The following is an 18,560-nucleotide window of genomic DNA, read 5'->3' as shown; positions in this document are numbered from 1 at the left end:
GGTCTTCAGGGGGCCATGAACTCTGGCCCATATATTCAAAAAGACAAACTTCTAGAGCCTTCCAAGTTTTCTGAATATTTTCTATGCCTCCAGGTAATTCATTAGAAAGACAGACTTTTTGTAACTTCCTTCCTAATTTCTCCCAAGTAAGAAAATCTGGAGACTCTTGTTCACAAAACCAAGGACAATATTCGCCTACAATCTTTAAAAATTATAATAACTGAGTTTTCTTTATCTGTTTTCCTTTCTGATTAATTATACTGTCTAAAATAGTCAGATACATTTCCTTATCCGTAGAAGTTGAATTTCCCATTTTAATTAATTTAACGTCTCTTTCCTTTAATATCTCCAGGTACTTTTGTGACCCAAATTGTCACCACTTCGTTTGTCTTTATTTTTTATCTTTATCTTTATAGCGCGCTCCCACTCAATCTAACTAATCTAGAATGCCCCCCTCGTGGGTGCCAATTCCACCATGCGGCCAGCGCAATGGTTTCATTAATGAGGTTCTTGGCATAAAAGTTAGCTAGCAGAGATCGAAATAAAATACACAGACTCCATTACCTTTTTCTATTGCTAGGTCCAAGACAGCTTCCCTCTCTGGTTCCCACCTGTAACCGCCCGGCAGGGCAGCAAGGATTACTCAGGGCTAGCAGGAGAGAGAGAGAGAGTGAGCATGCCAGGGAGTAGCCTTTTATTGGGGAACAAGAAATTCAGGGGAGAATTCCATCCAATGAAGGTTGAGGGGGGCCGCACTCCAAGGTCAGGGTCAGTGATTGGGCCCCCGGGGTCAGTGGTCAGTCACACCCCCACACGGACGGGTTCTCTCATCAGGAGAGTGCCGGGAAAGCTCTGACACAGCCAGTTGCCTCAGACCCAAACCGGGAGTAGCCCAGTCACGTGTGAGAATGGCTCCCCACAGAGGGTAGCTTCCTATTGGCAGGCTCACTTTCTACCTCTCACTGCTTACCAGAATCACTACTGTAGTGGCACCTCCTCTTCCATGGAAAATCTTAATTAAGCTTCTCCAGAAATCCTTACCATAATTGATCCTAAGCTATCAGCAAAAAAATTTGTGCAAAAGGGTTCAATGTAGTTAAGCTTCCTATTTCCTGTTACTCTATCTTACAATAACTAAAATTGGCTTGAAGCAGATCAACACTAAGCACCCCTTTACTAGTTTTTCACAACATTTATGGGCTAGATGAGGAGGCAATCCACTGGAAAAGGAAAGGGCCATGTGATGCTCAGGAGACAGATGGATATGGCTGTGGAGAAGGTCACTTACAACGGGCGCCAGGGGGGCATTCCAGGAGGCTGAGCAATGATCCTCTCACAGTGCTCAGAGTTCCTCACACGTGGTTACCATGCCCCAGGATACAACACATGTACCCAGGGTGGAGGCTGAGGGTGATGGTAGGCAGGGCACCTCACCCGACTTCCTTCAGGAATGAGTACTCAGTGTTGAACTGCTGCAGTGTCAGTTCACAGGCCTTGGGACCAAGCCCATCACCTCTCTCCTGTAGTCATGGCTTGTTAGTAGTCTGGAGAAGGTGGTGACTTGCAACATGGTTGCACAAGCAAGAGCACAGAGCACTGGTCAATACCCAGGGCTAGTGGACAGAAAGAAGCCTGAGCCAGAACAGCTTTTACATAGAGTGGCTGAGGTAAGCAGAACCTCCAGGGTCAACAGATGGTAGAGAGAAGACTTGCCCTGATCTGAAGATGCCTTGACTCCTTCTGAGATGCCAATGTCTCTCTTCCTGCTTTGGTTCCTGAGAGCCTGCTGATCCTTTAAGGCTCAGCACAAATGCCATTTCTTCTTGTAATATGGCTTTATGCTATCAGATGGAGTTAGCCACTGGCAACTCTCCCTCCCCTCAGTAGTTCTCCATTCTCTGCCATGGACCACACCCCATGGTGCAAATCCAGATGTTCCTGGCATGTAGGATATGTAGGATCTCAGCTCTCTAGAAATATTCTCCTTCTCCTTCTTCTTTTTTTTTTATACCAGGGATTGAATGCAGAGGTGTTTAACCACTAAGCGACATCCCCAGTCCTTTTAACTTTTATTTTGAGACAGGGTCTCGCTAAGTTACTTAGGGCCTCCATAAGTTGCTGAGGCTGGCTTTAAACTCTCAATCCTCCTGCCTCAACCTCCAAAGTCACTGGGATTACAGGCATGTATCACTGCACTTGGCTCCAGACCACTTCTCTGGGCCTGTCCTTATTGACAAGCTTCCAATTCCCACATCCAACCACACAACAGACATCCAAACCTATCCCAAACAGATGTCACCACTGGTTCCCAAACCCATTGCTCCTTCCTGGGTCTCCATGATGACTGCACAAAGATGCAGTGAGCTCAGAAAAGCTATCCTCCACCTCCTGCCACCTATTCATGGAGTCACTGATCAGCCCAGGCACACAGTTTTCACCATGCCAGCAGCTTCTTGACAGGTCTGTCCTCTCAATGTCAGTCTCTTCCTCCACTGTCTTTCCATTGCCCAGGAGTGGGGTATGTCCACGTACACTTTCCTCCATAGCTCTTCTCTGTGCAGGCAAGACCAAGCTCAAGGCTGCTGACAAGGCCCTCCACATGTCTCTCCACTTAACCCATCCCCACAACCCAGTACTCACAGCCTGAACTTCACACTCTGTCAATGGTCCTCTTCTGGTCTCCTGCACAGATGCAGATTCAGATTCAACACCTGTGCCCCACAAAGCCCTCTGCTCTGATGCCTACCAGCCAGCCCTCTCAACTAGCCCAAGGGGCCTCTCTTAAGGAGAACCACCTGTTGGATATGGAAAATTAAAAACCTCAAAATAGTGAGGCCTGGAAAAAGGGAATAAAAAAGAAAGTCATACATTGATAGCATTGATCTGTTCCTGATACATTCTTTCCCAGTAACAAGACAAGCCCTGGGGAGGAAATATTCATCCAAGCCTAGACTGGCAGTCTCTGGGAAGAAGCCAAAGTATTGACCCTTCTCAAAATAAGTCCTTCCTCAGTGATAGTACAATAAGACAGCAGAGGGAAAGAGATAAATACTGACCACAGACGTCCGACCCTCCATCTGGTCCACTGACTGCAAACCCTGGAACCACCATTAGACACACTCTGGCAATAATTAGGTTACCTCTCATTATAACCTATATAAGCACAAGCTTCCTCTTTGGCTGGTGGCTCATTTTCCACCAGGAGAGTGGATCCATCAGAGGCGTCACCCAGTTCCTGCATGAAACTTCATTCCTGAATAAAGAACTGATCTGATCTGTGAAGTTTGTACCTAGCCAGGTTCTTTTGTGTTAACACCACCTATGATTGGTGCCCCTACCTGGCTGCACAGCTTTCACCTAAAACACTAAGGGCACCTGCTTGGGAGGCATCCTCCTCCATTACTCTTACATCATCCAAGGATGAGAAAAAGGCCAATTCACTTACTAGGGAAGTGAACACTGTGCTCAGTGCTGCTCTCAGAACAGAGCTCTGTTCACAAACAGGCAAGAGAAACCTAACTGAACTTATCCTCCTTGTGCCTAACATGGAGGGGACACACCCATTTCCCAGACTGCACACTGGCTTGAACAGTGTTGAGACCTCCTCGCCCCAAGGATCAGGGCTCTTGGGTAAAAGAGGAGACAGAAAGGCTGTGGGGGCAGTCACCTCTGTGAAGATGGTGTGGTGCTCTGAGTCCATGTTGCAAAGTTGGGCCTGGAGGAAATCTGCAAATGAGTGATGCTGCTGCTTGTAACAGTATTCCTGCGAAAGAGCCTGCGTGGCGAAAGAGCCTGCGTGGCAAACGAGCCCAGCGTGGAGGTGCTCAGATGCACCACAACATCTGGTGGGGCACAGTCCAACAGGATCCAGCTTGGCTTCCTCAGACACCTTGTGGTACAGCTCCTCCATCAGCTCCTTGTGGCCCTGCCTCTCCAAGGACTACAGCACCACAGAGGCACAGTCATCAGTGTGGTAGCCAATGAAGACGTCAGCAGGGCTGTACTTGTGCCCAGTAGGGACTGATGGGCCTTCACGTCAGTGGACTCCTCTGCCCACCATGAGAGCTCCTGCACGATGCTCTTTTGCCACCCCTGCAGCACCAGGTATTATTTCTCCAGCTGGTTAATGAGTGGCACAGGGAACTGCTCATACACCACATTTTTCTCCTTGATAACAATCAGGCGGAAGTTCGGGTGGACGCAACACTTGACGCAATGGGTGCTGAGCCCAAGGTCTACATACTTCTGGCCCCCGAGGTAGATGTAGTACTGGTTGAGCACATTGTACAGACTCTCATAGAGGTGCTGCTGCAGGTTCAGCAGCACCACCATCTTGAAGGTCTCCATGCAAATCTCCACCCAGTTGATGTTTCTGAAGATCTGAGCATACTCCTGGTCCAGTGGAAAACTGGAACCAAAGATGATCTCGGGCTGCTGGTCCTCACTGAAGAATGACTGCTGCAGGATCTGCAGGGTCATGTAGTTTTTGGTCAGTATGAGCAAGTAGTGGGATTCAGCTTCATCCATCTCCCCTACTGCTACCCTCTTCATATCCCTGCAATTGTTATCCTTGATGAGCTCCAGGGTGCTGAATTCTCCTACGCACCTGGCCTCAGGTAAACTGACCATGAAGATGTCCAAAGTGGGGATGTCATCTTTGCCACTGAAATTCCGAAAGACTGCCCACACAATATTCTGAAATGAAGGCTTATTGTTAGATGCTCTGGCACTGGCAAAGACCATCTTGATGAGGCAAAGCCCAAAGAATTTCTTGTTCTGTCTGTGACACACCATTTCATAGGCTTCAGTGAAGGGAGAAAAGTACCCTTGGACCCTGTCCTGCACCAGGCTGTCTGAAGAGCAGATCCCTCTGGCACTTTCTATGAGCTCCTTCTCACTGGGGCTGCCATGGGACAAAAAGATGCCCCTGTTCATCTTGGCAGGGTTAAGAGCCCAGTTGGAAATACCTATGAAGCTGACTGTTTTGTGGGGGGCAGGATCATCTTCAATGCACCCGTCTTACAGCAATGGGTGCAGAGCCTTCAGGGGCATTTTGGGGGAATCTTCTGCCAAGCCAACCTCATCCAACACCACCACAGACACGTACTGCTGCAGGTCCTTCCCCTGCTGGAAGCGAGCGCACTGCTTGAAGGTGTTTATGATGCCCTGTGGGGTGCAGTGGGGGCTACACTGGAATGACACCAGGTGGACCTGCTTCAGGCTGTGGAAGAGAGTGGAGTGTGCAGCCTGGCCCTGCATTGCATCTGCCACGATGGTCTTGGCAAGAGATTTGGAGCTGCCAGGCTTTCCCACCAATCAATGCAGATGATCATCATGAAGACATTCTTCTTCAGAGCCAAGTTCCTGGCTATGGTTTTTCTCAGAGGCACCCCACTTAGGAAAAGATCCTGTGCGTGCGGGATCTCGTCCAGGATGACCCTGCTTGTCATATGGTCCTGGAAAATACCTGCAAATGGTTCTGTGGTAGGACTCCTTCTCCTTTAGGGAGGCATGGTAATACCACCAGGGACCAGAGGACAGGGTCTCTCCTGAAGTTATTTTTGCTGACACTGTTGTCATAGAGCAAGGTGCTCAGCTTCACCAAGAGCATCTCACTGCAGTCAAGAAACCATGTGAACAACTTCACAGAGCACTCCACATCCTGGAGGCTGACAAAACTGCACTCACTTGCAGTGTTCCTCATGAACCTCTGAGAGGCAGAGAGCACTTCCATAATCACACGAGTCTCATTCTTGCTAGTCCTGACATGGTCCACCAGTCTCTGCACAATCTGCTGGATGTAGAGCTTTTCAGCAGTGTCATTCAGTTGCCCAAAGTCCCACACCAGAGGAATCAGGCTCGGGGGCAGGGCGTGGACATGGTACACCAGCTGCCTGAGGGGAATGGAGCCCAGCCTGTCTGCTGTCTCCTCTGCACTGACCCTGTAGCCCAAACCATCTGACTCCAAATGCAGATGGTCTCCTGGAAGTGCTTCCTGTAAGGGTTGCAGGCAGCTATGATGTGCAAGCCTGAGTCCTCCTCCAGGGGCTGGCCATCCACGGTCTGGTCACACAAGACTTCCTTAATACAGCTTATGGCTTCTGTTGTGTTGGCTTCATCAAAGAACAAGATGGTGTCCAACTGGTGTGAGTCCTTATTGGATAAGGCAGTTTTCTCAGCCTCCAAGACTTTGGAGTGGATCATGGCTATGGTTGTTCCTTCATGAACCTTGACCAACTTCATGGTCTCAGCCTGGGCACCAGCATGCCACAGATCTCTACAGAATTTAATGAGCCTGGTTTTCCCACAGCCAGTTTCTCCCATGTTGGTAAATGGGATCCCACTTTGGAACTGCATCTCAATGGCCAGAATCTTGAGCATGTTGTCTGTTGTAAGCTCATATGTTTCATCAGGGTCAAGGGTATGAGGAATTCCTAGTGGCCAGCAGAGTCTCAAGAGTTTCTCATGTCTGGGCAATTTATCAAAGTCAACATTGAAGGGCACCCCCTGAAGCAACAGCCCTCTGTACAGTTCTTCTGTCATGACATCTTTCTTGATTATCTTCCTATTGAGATGGTTGATGGCATCAACACTGCCATTCTCATTGGGCTGAAGATGGAAGCCTATGAATGTCATGGTCTTGCGGTCCCCACTGAAGAACACATATGGGTGAGGCTCTGACTCCCACCTCCTCTGGAGAGCTCTTCCTTATCAACACTATCCATGGTGACTGTGTTCTTCCCTGGGCTCTGATGAGAAGTTGAGTGTTGATGTGGCAAAGTTTCTTGCCATGAAAATCATGAAGGTGACCATGAAGTTCTGAAGCCCCATAGAGGGTCTCCAGTACATCCTGGATTACAGAATGGAGAGGCCTCACAGTCCTTGAACTGACAGTTGAGGAACAGAGCAAAAATCTGGAGTTCTTACTAGGAGGGGTTGATGATCCCACAATATATGAGGAGCTGCTGAATGCGCTCCCCTGGGTTGCCTTCATCACAGCCTTCTTGGTATTGAAATGTGTCCAGGTTTTTTTTTTTTTTGATAGAATCATTTTAAATATTGGTAAGGTCTTTGGAAAGTGGCACTGCAGAACTCTCTCTCGTCCATTCCAGGCTCTATGAAGCTCCTCTCGGGGCTCAGCTCCATGGCTATCACTTCCTTGGGAGGTTTGCAAGTGACTTTGGGGAAGATGTTAAGAAAACTGAACTGGGGGGCATGTGGATTCTGCAAATGAGAGACATAAATAGAAGTTAGAATTTGATTTCCTGGAAGATGCCTGTGTGTGTTAACACCCCACGGTCTACTGTGCATAGGCTTTTATGAAAACAGTCACTTGAATGCACTTGGCTTTTTGCAGTCTCTTGTTTATAGAGGCTAGCATCTGCATGGTTAGGGTATTACAGAAGCTCAACTACGGCAGCTGCATTATAACCCAGGAAGCCATTTCTAATCCTGTGGCTCCATCTCTCTACCAAGCATGAACACGCATATAACAATAGAACTACCACCAGCTAATGCGTTTTCATGCGTGAAGTCTCCCTGCCATCTTCACTGGCAATGAGGGAGACTGGCCATCAACAGAAGACTCTCCCACACTCAGCATGGCTGGGACTCAATCCAAACACACAGCAATGATCTGTTGGATCCAGACAAATCCAAGATGCTACCAATCAACATGAGAACATTATCATCCCAGACATCATTAAGATCTAAGTCCAAGCATGCATTTCATATACTCACAGCTCCTCTAAGGCAAAAGTGGGAAACAACTAAGATGTGTCACCCCAGGCCACAGAATCAAAGGGGTGCCATGACCACCTGCAAATGCCCTGTGTGCATACCAGCTTTGAAGACCTCTTTGGCAGTACTTAATTTCCTTCTGGAATTTCAATGATACATAAGTGACATGGTTTCCGAAGCCATATTTTCCCACTTATATCCATTAGGTATTGTAAAATGAGGAGTTTGAAAAGAAAGACCCAAGTTCCAGTTTGTACCTAAAGACAGAGAAACATGGATTTGAAACCATTTGCCAACCATTCCTCCCAACCCCAAGGACCCTCCTTCTTCTTCTACCAGGTCCCAACACAGACCCTGTCTTGAGAGAAGGAGGGTCCTGGGGGTTGGGAGGACCCTGTCTTCTTTCTTGAGAAAAGAGTACTGACCACAGGTAGGCATAGAAGGGAGAAATAGGTGGGGCCCTAGAAATTATGCCTTCTGATGTGGCCATTCAGTTGCCATATGGGAACTTACCGAGGCAGTTACATCAAAGTGGAATATCATAGGTATGTTCCGATACTGAGCATCCTAGAAAGACAGGTAGGAGCCCAGGTTACAGCCCTCATCCACCTGAGCATTAGTCAACCGAACAATCTTTAAAGGCACTTTTTCACTGTTTAACTTCTTTTTCAGTTTTTTATGCACTCTCTTCATGTAGAAAGATTTCCCTGTAATGTTAAAATGAGGAAATTAGATCCCAAGCCTATGGACCAAGAGGAACAGAATTCAGAAAGATTAGAAGTGGTAGTGCATGCCTGTAATCCCAGCAGCTTGGATGGCTGAGGCAGGAGGATCACAAGTTCAAGGCCAGCCTCAGCAACTTAGTGAGGCCCTAAACAACTTAGCAAGACCATGTCTCAAAACAAAAAATAAAAAAGGATAGGGATATGGCTCAGTGATAGGGAACCCCTAGAATAAATCCCCAGTTAAAAAAAAAATCAGTTACTTCTGTGTAAAAGTCAAAACTGATGCAATGAAACATCAGATTAGAGCACAACTCCATCATGAAGCCACAGTCCTCAGCCATTCAGATTCCTGGCATTCTCCGTGATGAGAACAGTGGAAGTGTAATAAAGTAAAAGCAGAGGTGTGTCCCTTGGGGGGAGCGGAGGCCAGGCTTTGTTCTGACAGAGCAGAGTGCTGCTCATGGGATGAAGTCAACAGAATGGAAGTCACCCCCTTTTTCCAAGGCAACATGACAGTGACTGAAGGGATGGTGCAAAGGTGGTGAAGGTGATCCCCCACTCACTGTCTTGACAGGGTCACAGTGAGGATAAATGCTGGCAAAGCTGTGCTAGTTGGTGGGAAACCCAAACCATGAGACCCTTTTTAATATAATTGTGACTTTTCATTTTCATGCTTATGTTTCTGACAGGAGGCATGAGTATGTTAAATGCCAAACAAATTAAATTTCAGATGGCTAGAACATAACAGGTAGTTCATGCCTTGAAGGCTGTTGTACTACCCCTCAGCATATCAAGGACAAAGTAGAAGACTGTTCTTCTATCTCAGTACATTGAGGACAAATCTGATAATGGACAACAATCATTTTCTGAAAGGTCATGAGAATTTTAGGCACCACATTGATTATATCAACTAGAACCCAAGACCATATTTCCGGCCTCTTAGAAAACCTAATTATTATGCTTATTTTACAAAGCCCACCATATGTACCCTCATTCTTGATCGAGGAAAGTTATATTATACACTTAGGAAAATAAAAACATATAAAGATATATTCTTCTCTTTTTATAAACTCTTTTTTACTTTACATAAGGATTATGATGAGCATAGTTAATATTGGTGGAAAGTGGACTAATGTTTAGAACTTACTTTCTATTGAGAAAGATTATAAAGATATGAGAACTAGTGCACCTTGACTGAGAAACAGAGAAACTCTTTGAGAAAGCAGCTCAAACAGTTTTATGAGAATAAACTTAGGAATTAGGTTGATTCCCAAGTATTTTATTTTTTTTTTGAGGATATTGTGAATGGAGTGTTTTTCCTCATTTCCGTTTCAGAAGTTTTTTTGCTGATATACAGAAATGCCTTTGATTTATGCGTGTTGATTTTATATCCTGCCACTTTGCTGAATTCATTTATTCGTTCTAGTAGTTTCTTTGTAGACCCTTTTGGGTCTTCTAGGTATAGAATCATGTCATCCGCAAATAGTGATAATTTAAGTTCTTCTTTTCCTATTTTTATGCCTTTAATTTCTCTCGTCTGTCTAATTGCTCTGGCCAGTGTTTCGAGAACTATATTAAATAGAAGTGGTGATAGAGGGCATCCCTGTCTTGTTCCAGATTTTAGAGGGAATGCCTTTAACTTTTCTCCATTCAGAATGATGCTAGCCTGAGGCTTAGCATAGATAGCTTTTAGAATGTCAAGGTAAGTTCCTGTTATCCCTAGTTTTTCTAATGTTTTGAACATAAAGTGATGCTGTACTTTGTCGAATGCTTTTTCTGCATCTATCGAGATGGTCATATGGTTCTTATCTTTAAGTCTATTGATGTGGTGAATAACATTTATTGATTTCCATATATTGAACCATCCTTGTATCCCAGGGATGAATCCTACTTAATCATGGTGCACAATTTTTTTGATGTGTTTTTGTATTTGTTTCACCAGAATTTTATTGAGGATTTTTGCATCTAGGTTCATCAGAGATATTGGTCTGTAGTTTTCTTTCTTTGAGGTGTCTTTGTCTGGTTTCGGAATCAGGGTGATGTTGGCCTCGTAGAATAAATTTGGAAGAGCTCCCTCTTTTTCTATTTCCTGAAATAACTTGAAAAGTATTGGTACTAATTCTTCTTTAAAGCTTTTGTAAAACTCCGCTGTATACCCATCCGGTCCTGGGCTTTTCTTGGTTGGTAGTCTTTTGATGGCTTCTTCAACTTCATCCATTGATATTGGTCTGTTGAAATTGTGTGTATCCTCCTGACTCAGTCTGGGCAAATCATATGACTTAAGAAATTTATCGATGTCTTCACTATCTTCTATTTTATTGGAATATAGGTTTTCAAAATAATTTCTAATTGTCTTCTGTATTTCTGTAGCATCTGTTGTGATATTGCCTTTTTCATCCCGCATGTTAGTAATTTGAGTTCTCTCTCTTCTTCTCTTCGTTAGCATGGCTAAAGGTCTGTCGATCTTATTTATTTTTTCCAAGAACCAACTTTTAGTTTTGTTAATTTTGTCAATAGTTTCTTTTGTTTCAATTTCCTTGATTTTCGCTCTGATTTTAATTGTTTCTTGCCTTCTGCTACATTTGCTGTTGTTTTGCTCTTCCTTTTCTAGGGCTTTGAGATGAAGTGTGAGCTCATTTATTTGTTGTTTTTTTCTTTTTTTGAGGAATGACCACCAGGCGATGAATTTTCCTCTTAAAACTGCTTTTTTTGTGTCCCAAAGAATCCGATATGTTGTGTCTGTATTTTCATTTATCCCTAAGAATTTTTTGATTTCCTCCTTTATGTCTTCTGTAACCCATTGATCATTCAGTAACGTATTGTTCATTTTCCATGTGATGTAGGATTTTTCCTTCCTTCTTTTATCATTGATTTCCAGTTTCATTCCATTATGATCGGATAAAATGCATGGTATTATCTGCACCCCTTTATATTTACTTAGGGTTGCCCTGTGGCATAATATATGGTCTATTTTTGAGAAGGATCCATGTGCTGCTGAGAAAAAAAGTATATCCATTTGATGATGGTTGATATATTCTATATATGTCAGTTAAGTCTAGGTTATTGATTGTGATATTGAGGTCAATAGTCTCTTTATTCAACTTTTGTTTGGAGGATCTGTCCAATGGTGACAGAGGTGTGTTGAAGTCACCCATAATTATTGTGTTGTGGTCTATTTGATTCTTGAACTTGAGGAGAATTTGTTTTATGAATGTTGCAGCACCATTATTTTGTGCATAAATATTGATAATTGTTATGTCTTGTTGGTGAATGGTTCCTTTTAACAGTATATAATGTCCTTCCTTATCCCTTTTGATTAACTTAGTCTTGAAGTCGATTTTATTTGATATGAGGATGGCCACCCCTGCTTGCTTACGAGGACCGTGTGTGTGGTATATTTTTTCCCATCCTTTCACCTTCAGCCTGTGTATGTCTTTTCCAATCAGATGTGTCTCCTGGAGGCAGCATATTGTTCGATTTGTTTTTTTAATCCATGATACCAGCCTATGTCACTTTATTGGAGAGTTTAAGCCATTAACATTCAGAGTTAATATTGATATATGGTTTGTACTTCCAGCCATGTTTGATTATTTATCCTTTTTCAAAAAATTTTAGTTTGTTTCTCCATGATTATTTTCCCCTCGCCCTCTGTCTTTACCAAGGCACTTCCCACTGATGGTTTTGGTTATTTTTTTTCATTTCTTCCTTGTGTAGTGTTTTGCTCAACATGCTTTGCAATGCTGGTTTTCTGGCTGCAAATTCTTTTAACTTTTGTTTATCATGAAAGATTTTTATTTTGTTGTCATACCTGAAGCTTAATTTTGCTGGATACAGAATTCTTGGTTGGTATCCATTGTATTTCAGTGTTTGAAATACATTGTTCCATGACCTTCTTGCTTTCAGCGTCTGTGATGAAAAATCCATTGTTAACCTTATTGGTTTAACCCTGAATGTAATCTGTCTCCTTTCTCTTGTAGCTTTTAATATTTTCTCTTTGTTCTGTATATTGGATATCTTCATAACAATGTGTCTTGGCATTGGTCTACTGTGATTTTGTGGGCTCGGTGTCCTGTATGCATCTTCAATTTGTATATCTGTTTCCTTTTTCTTTTCTGGAAAGTTTTCTGTAATTATTTCATTCAGCAGGTTACTCATTCCCTTGGTTTTAGTCTCTGTACCTTCTTCTATCCCGATGACTCATAAGTTTGGTTTTTTTATGTTATCCCATAACTCTTGGATGTTTTTCTCGTGATTTTTTACCAGCCTTTCTGAGTTGGCTAGACTCTTTTCAAGATGATATATTTTGTCTTCTTTATCTGATGTTCTGGCTTCTACTTGCTCCACTCTGTTAGTGATACTCTCAATTGAGTTTTTAATTTGGTACAATTATTTTGGAAAACTGATTCAGCAATTACACACACACACACACACACACACACACACACACCATTGCCTATTATAGGTCTTAGTTGTTTCACTTCTGGGTATTTGGGAGTACAAATTTTGAAGCAAGCTCATCTATAATGATACTCTTAAACTGGCTGTCTGAAATATCCATCAACGTGAAAAATTATATTGTGGTATATTTATACAATTGAATATATATGTATGAATAAAAACAACAAACTTTATACATGTAAGACAATGGTTGCATGTCAAAATAATTATTCTGTGTCTTAGACAGCGTAACACAGAATGTCTCATTTAATTTTCAGAACAGAAAATTCCATAAAGGGCCAACCAAAGAATGAAACATGTTCCCATAAAATTTTTCAAGTGGTAATTTCTATGAAGATCATTTCATTAGGTTTAGATTTATACATAAATTATTGTAATCATTACTTAAACCATTTTATTACAAATTGAATATTAATGAAGTTTATTTGATAACAAGAGTGTTACTATTATCTGATCCAAGTACAAATTGGGATACATTTTTAGGCTCATTGCTAATTTTATAATTTCACATTTTATTCTTGCTTTGGGTCTGGAAATAGGCAGACAATTCAAATGATTAAAAGATCATAATTTAAATACTGAGGTGTCAATTCAAAACATGCATATTAGAATTATTCCCTATCTAGCGTGACATACAATAACTAATACTAATGGGCATATTACTATAGTTAATATCCTACCTTATCCATAAATAACTTCTTGACAGGATAAAATGAGTTCTCATTTGGACAGAGCTTAGCTTTCTGGTCTGTAGCGCACAGTGGATTTCATTCTGTGAAAACTCCATCTGGTTTTATTTACAAAAAGATAACTTAGTCCCTTTTGTTTTATTTCTAGACTAAATATCTTTACTAACAATAAAATAAAATATTCACATTGGTTCTTTTTACCAAGTTGTTCATATGTTTTTCTGGACATTGTCCTAGCAGAAAGGATAATTAGAGGATAAAGAGTCCTAAGAAATACTAAGTATTATGAAAACCTGCTTTTAAAAAAATGGAAGTATTTAATTTGCAGTTTTATCAAGTCTAGTAGCATGTTAAATATATATAGGCATAAGTTATTACATGAAAATCATAAATATTTTGCAATTTAATAATTTTCACACACTCAATCCAAATAAATGAATTCCTTCATTATCTTGGGTGAAAAGATTATATAAATATTACAAATATTTTTCCCTCTCTTGGCTTATAATTATTGATTATATAAAGAGGTTTCAGCTAAATAAAAAGGAAGAATACAAAGGTCAATCTTTATGAGCTAGGAAGCTGCATCATTAGTGTTAGAATACCTAACATATAGTTGTACTTTGCTATTATATATAGCAAGTGTTTGGATCTGAATCATAATTGTTTATTTGGATATATAATTCTAAATGCTTTAATACCCTTAATTCTGCTGGAGAATACACTTCAAAGTCTGTTGGTAAAAGATGAACATAAGTCGCAAATATTCGTATAGATAGTTTACAAATACACCCTATCCTCACTTGAAATAGAAATTAAATGTTAGGATAATTTCCCAATATTCAGCATTTTAAAATTTTTAGTAAGCTCACATTTCGCCCAATACTAAACAAAACACAAAGTTTTCATTATTCTGTTGCAAAACTCCATGTCATTGTTTGTAGATATAGCCTTTATTTCATTTTATTCATGGAACTATAGTGTGGCAAAACAAAGTTTGGGGAAGAAGTACATTTATTAAACACAAAAAGAAGGGTAACTAGTGTAATGTAAGACCACAAATCATATTTTTTTTTTAATATTTATTTTTTAGTTCTCGGCAGACACAACATCTTTGTTGGTATGTGGTGCTGAGGATCAAACCCGGGCCGCACGCATGCCAGGCGAGCGCGCTACCGCTTGAGCCACATCCCCAGCCCACACAAATCATATTCTTGTTTTTATTTTGCTTCCAAATTTCTCTTCATACTTTCTTTTGACACTCTGGTTAGAAATGAAATATCTTGACAGAAATCTGATTGATAACAAATCATCTCAAACCAAATTATTTTTATAGGATTGTTTTTAATCCATAAGTAAGAGAGATATTCATCTCCTTGTGACTGTGCTGCTAGGAGAAATCTGTTGTTTGTCTTGATTTTCCCACCTCAACCATCAGTATAAATAAAAACAACACCAGCATTTATTGATAGTATTTGAAGAATACTAATTATATTAATTAGCATCATAATTTTGCCTGAGTATTTTTATTGCTAAATATGAATATTGATACAGGTTCAAATTTATATTTTTATTTAATAAATTATCCCACTACAAGCAGGCAGATAATTATTGTTTGATGAAGCAGTCTTGTGATGACTAGAAAGATCTTGAGTTCTTTGGTAGCTGCCAAAACCAAGCTTGAAATGTGAGATGCTTATTAAAGATCCACACTATGAAAAGAAGGGAAAGGTAGCAGGATTGCCAGAGGGAGAAGGTGAACTACCGTGTAGGCACTCCAAAGCCTCAGCAACCCTGAGGGGAAATGCTGAAGTAAGTCTTACCCATCAGATTGTTCCACATTAGGTGAGATGTGAAAGTCTTTACATGACTATGTCACTGTCACCAGATCCAGGCTGCTTACACTGGAATTTCAATTCCAGAGAGGAACTCTCTGTGGTTGAATGAGACTCTGAAAGCACCAGCAACTGGAAGCTGATTGCTAACAACACTATCATTTTCTGACGAGGAAGTCCTTTGGGTGGCTCATGTTCCTATCTATTCCTACTGTGTTGAATGTATTTTAAAAATGAGTGTTGTGGGGCTGGGGTTGTGGCTCAGCAGTAGAGCATTTGCCTCACACATGCAAGACCCTGGGTTTGATCCTTAGAACCACATAAAAATAAATAAGTGAAATAAAGGTATTGTGTCTAACTACAACTAAAAAATAAATATTTTTTAAAAAATGAGTGTTATATTTTCAAATGTTTTTCAAATGAAAGGCTTATCTAATACATCTCCTTTAGCCTGTTAATGTAGTGAACTGCATTGATTTTTATATATTCAAATAACTTACATTACAATCTGATCATGCTACATCATTCTTTCTATATTGATAGATTTTTCTTTACTAATTTTTTGTTAAGAAATTGTATATGTATCCCTGAATAATATAAACTTTTATATCCATTAACTTGTGCTACTATTTTCTGGTGTAGCACAAGGATTATCATGTCATAATATGATTTCCATGTCTTAATTTCCATGTCTTAATTTTTGCAGTTATCCTTTCTCTGAACCAGGTAGACTTTTGTTTAGGGTAATTGGGGTGCCAGGAGAATAGTATGAACTTTGTCCTTTTTAATATCAAAACCTAAACCCAAAGTTATGGAAGATAGAAGAGCCAGGGATCTTATATAATTTGTCAATCATTGTCATGTTATATTCATCTGGTGTTTGCAATTTGCTTGGAGAATTGTTTAGCTTCAGACCAGTAACTTCCATTGCTGAACACCTTTGATAGGTAGGCAGTTCCATCTTCTAGGATAAATTCTTTACATCTGTGCATTACATTAAGCCATAATAATTGCTTATTTTTCTGTTATGAGGCTTTGTGAAACAAAGGTTGATGTTCTCAATTCATGAGCCAGGCCACACTTCATGTCACATTCTTTTTAATCTATCTGCTGCAAGCTACTCTAATGAACCAAATGCAAACACCTTGAACCTGTGGTTACTTGTGTCCTCCAGATTTTTCCCAAACTTTGTAATCTATTTTATTGGGAAAACAATTGACTAAAACCAATATTTCTCAATCTGGATCATTTTGCTTCCTAGGAGATATTTGTCAATATCTATGTGCTTCTTTGGTTGTTGTGACTAGTAAAGTAGTTTCACTGGTATCTAGTAGGTAGATGCCAGAGATGATGCTGAACATTACCAACTATGATTAAGAGTTTACTTATTAATCTGTGCACTGGACAGCTTCTTACCATAAGAAGTCTATAGTCTAGGTATTAATAGTATATAGGTTAAGAAACTCTGGCTTACAGGTTCAATAGTGTGTTGAAATTCTAATTGTAGCATAAAGTTGTATTCTCCTCTTTGAACACAAACTGTGGGTCTTTATGGGTGACATTTTGGAACCCTCAACTCATCCCTTGGAAAAGCAATAATATTCATTCCTCCACATGAGATAAAAAGAAAAAGTCCCTTAACAAGATTCCCAGACCTCAACTATCCCTATTAATTTTTTTTAATCTGGGTCCTAATATACTTAGTGAAATAATATAACTAACAATATAAAACACACTTATGCATTCCTTTCTTCTATTGAAATCTGTTAAGTCATTGTTTTTTACCTTTGAGTGAGCTGAGGAGTCTCCAAAGATTATATTGTTGTTTCTTCTCAGATTTAGGTCTTAGTGGCAAATTCTTAAGAGGAAAAACTCTTAATCAGCACTTATTACAATATTATGTACAGTCCACTAAGTATTTTCATGTAATTTTTAATGAAATTTTTAAAACATCGGTATTTTAGATATTATTATCATCAACATAATTTTGTGGCTTCAATTATATAAATGACATTCCCTTCCAGCTCCAAAAGTGATTATTTAAAAACTACTAAGCCCTCATGTTTAAGAAAGCATTTATGATTTATTTAGAGAATTTAAGCTCCTAGGAGTTTTGCTATAAAGTACTAGTATACTATCTTTATATTTCAATTGCTTCCCTGATAGTCATATAAATTCCACATTCTCCTTATTCAGCTACATGATCAAATCAGTTTTCTCTCAAAGACATGGAAGTTGAGTGAAACATAAAATGAGAAAAAATATCCCTTTCCATTCAGTGGTCACCTTTCAATGGGTGGGGAAGGGCTGGGGTTATGGCTTAGTGGCAGAGCGCTTGCCTGGCAGGTGTGAGGCTCTGGGTTTGATTCTCAGCACCACATATCAATAAATAAAATAAAGGTCCATTGACAACTAAAAAATATTTTTAAAAAATTGGTCGGAAAAATGCCTGACATTCACTTTCAAACAGTTGCCATGGATGGTAGAAAATTTTTCTCATATGAGACATTGACACAAAGTAGTAATGGAAAAGCTTTACTTCAAAATGCTGTCAGATCTGCAGATTAAAATAGAAAGAACAAAAACCAAACCTCAATATTGCATTAAAAATTTTAAAGCAAACGATTACGGTAAAGTAATTTTTTTTATTGGTTGCTCAAAACATTACAATGCTCTTGACATATCATATTTCATACATTTGATTCAAGTGGGTTATGAACTCCCATTTTTACCACATGCACAGATTGCAGGATCACATTGGTTATTGATTTTTATGTGCATAATTTAATAAATGGAGAAAGTTCAGATATTTAAAATATTATGGATTTTGATGGGAATAGAATTGAATCTCTGAATTATCAGAAAACCGTTTCTTTTTTTAAAAGTGGGACACAGCATAAGAATTTTAAGAACAGTGATGTTGTATGTTTTAATGGACTTTATTTTTTATAAGAGTTTAAGATTTACAGAAAAACTCTAAAGCTAATGCAACAGCTCTCACAAAATCTACACCTGATACATCTAATTTTCTCGGAAGTTAATATCTTATATTAAGTTCAATATATTTGTCACAACTAATGAACCAACATTGATATATTATTATTAAATTAATT

The 18,560-nt window shown here is 40.2% G+C and overlaps 1 pseudogene across 1 annotated transcript in view; it reads left to right on the top strand.

Moving 5' to 3' along the window:
- Positions 1–8,241: 8,241 nt before the first annotated feature.
- LOC308631397 (phosphatidylinositol 4-kinase type 2-beta-like) overlaps positions 8,242–18,560 on the top strand; it is a 44,141-nt pseudogene continuing 33,822 nt past the window's right edge. The window contains exon 1 of the transcript in view: positions 8,242–8,285. The product of the transcript in view is annotated as a phosphatidylinositol 4-kinase type 2-beta-like (transcript). The remainder of the gene's footprint in view (positions 8,286–18,560) is intronic.

The sequence above is a fragment of the Spermophilus citellus genome, assembly GCF_964194105.1.
Source record: "Spermophilus citellus genome assembly, chromosome: 12".
NCBI classification, from domain to species: domain Eukaryota; kingdom Metazoa; phylum Chordata; class Mammalia; order Rodentia; family Sciuridae; genus Spermophilus; species Spermophilus citellus.
Note: the sequence above shows the minus strand (reverse complement) of the source record. Positions and strands in the feature narration are given on the sequence as shown.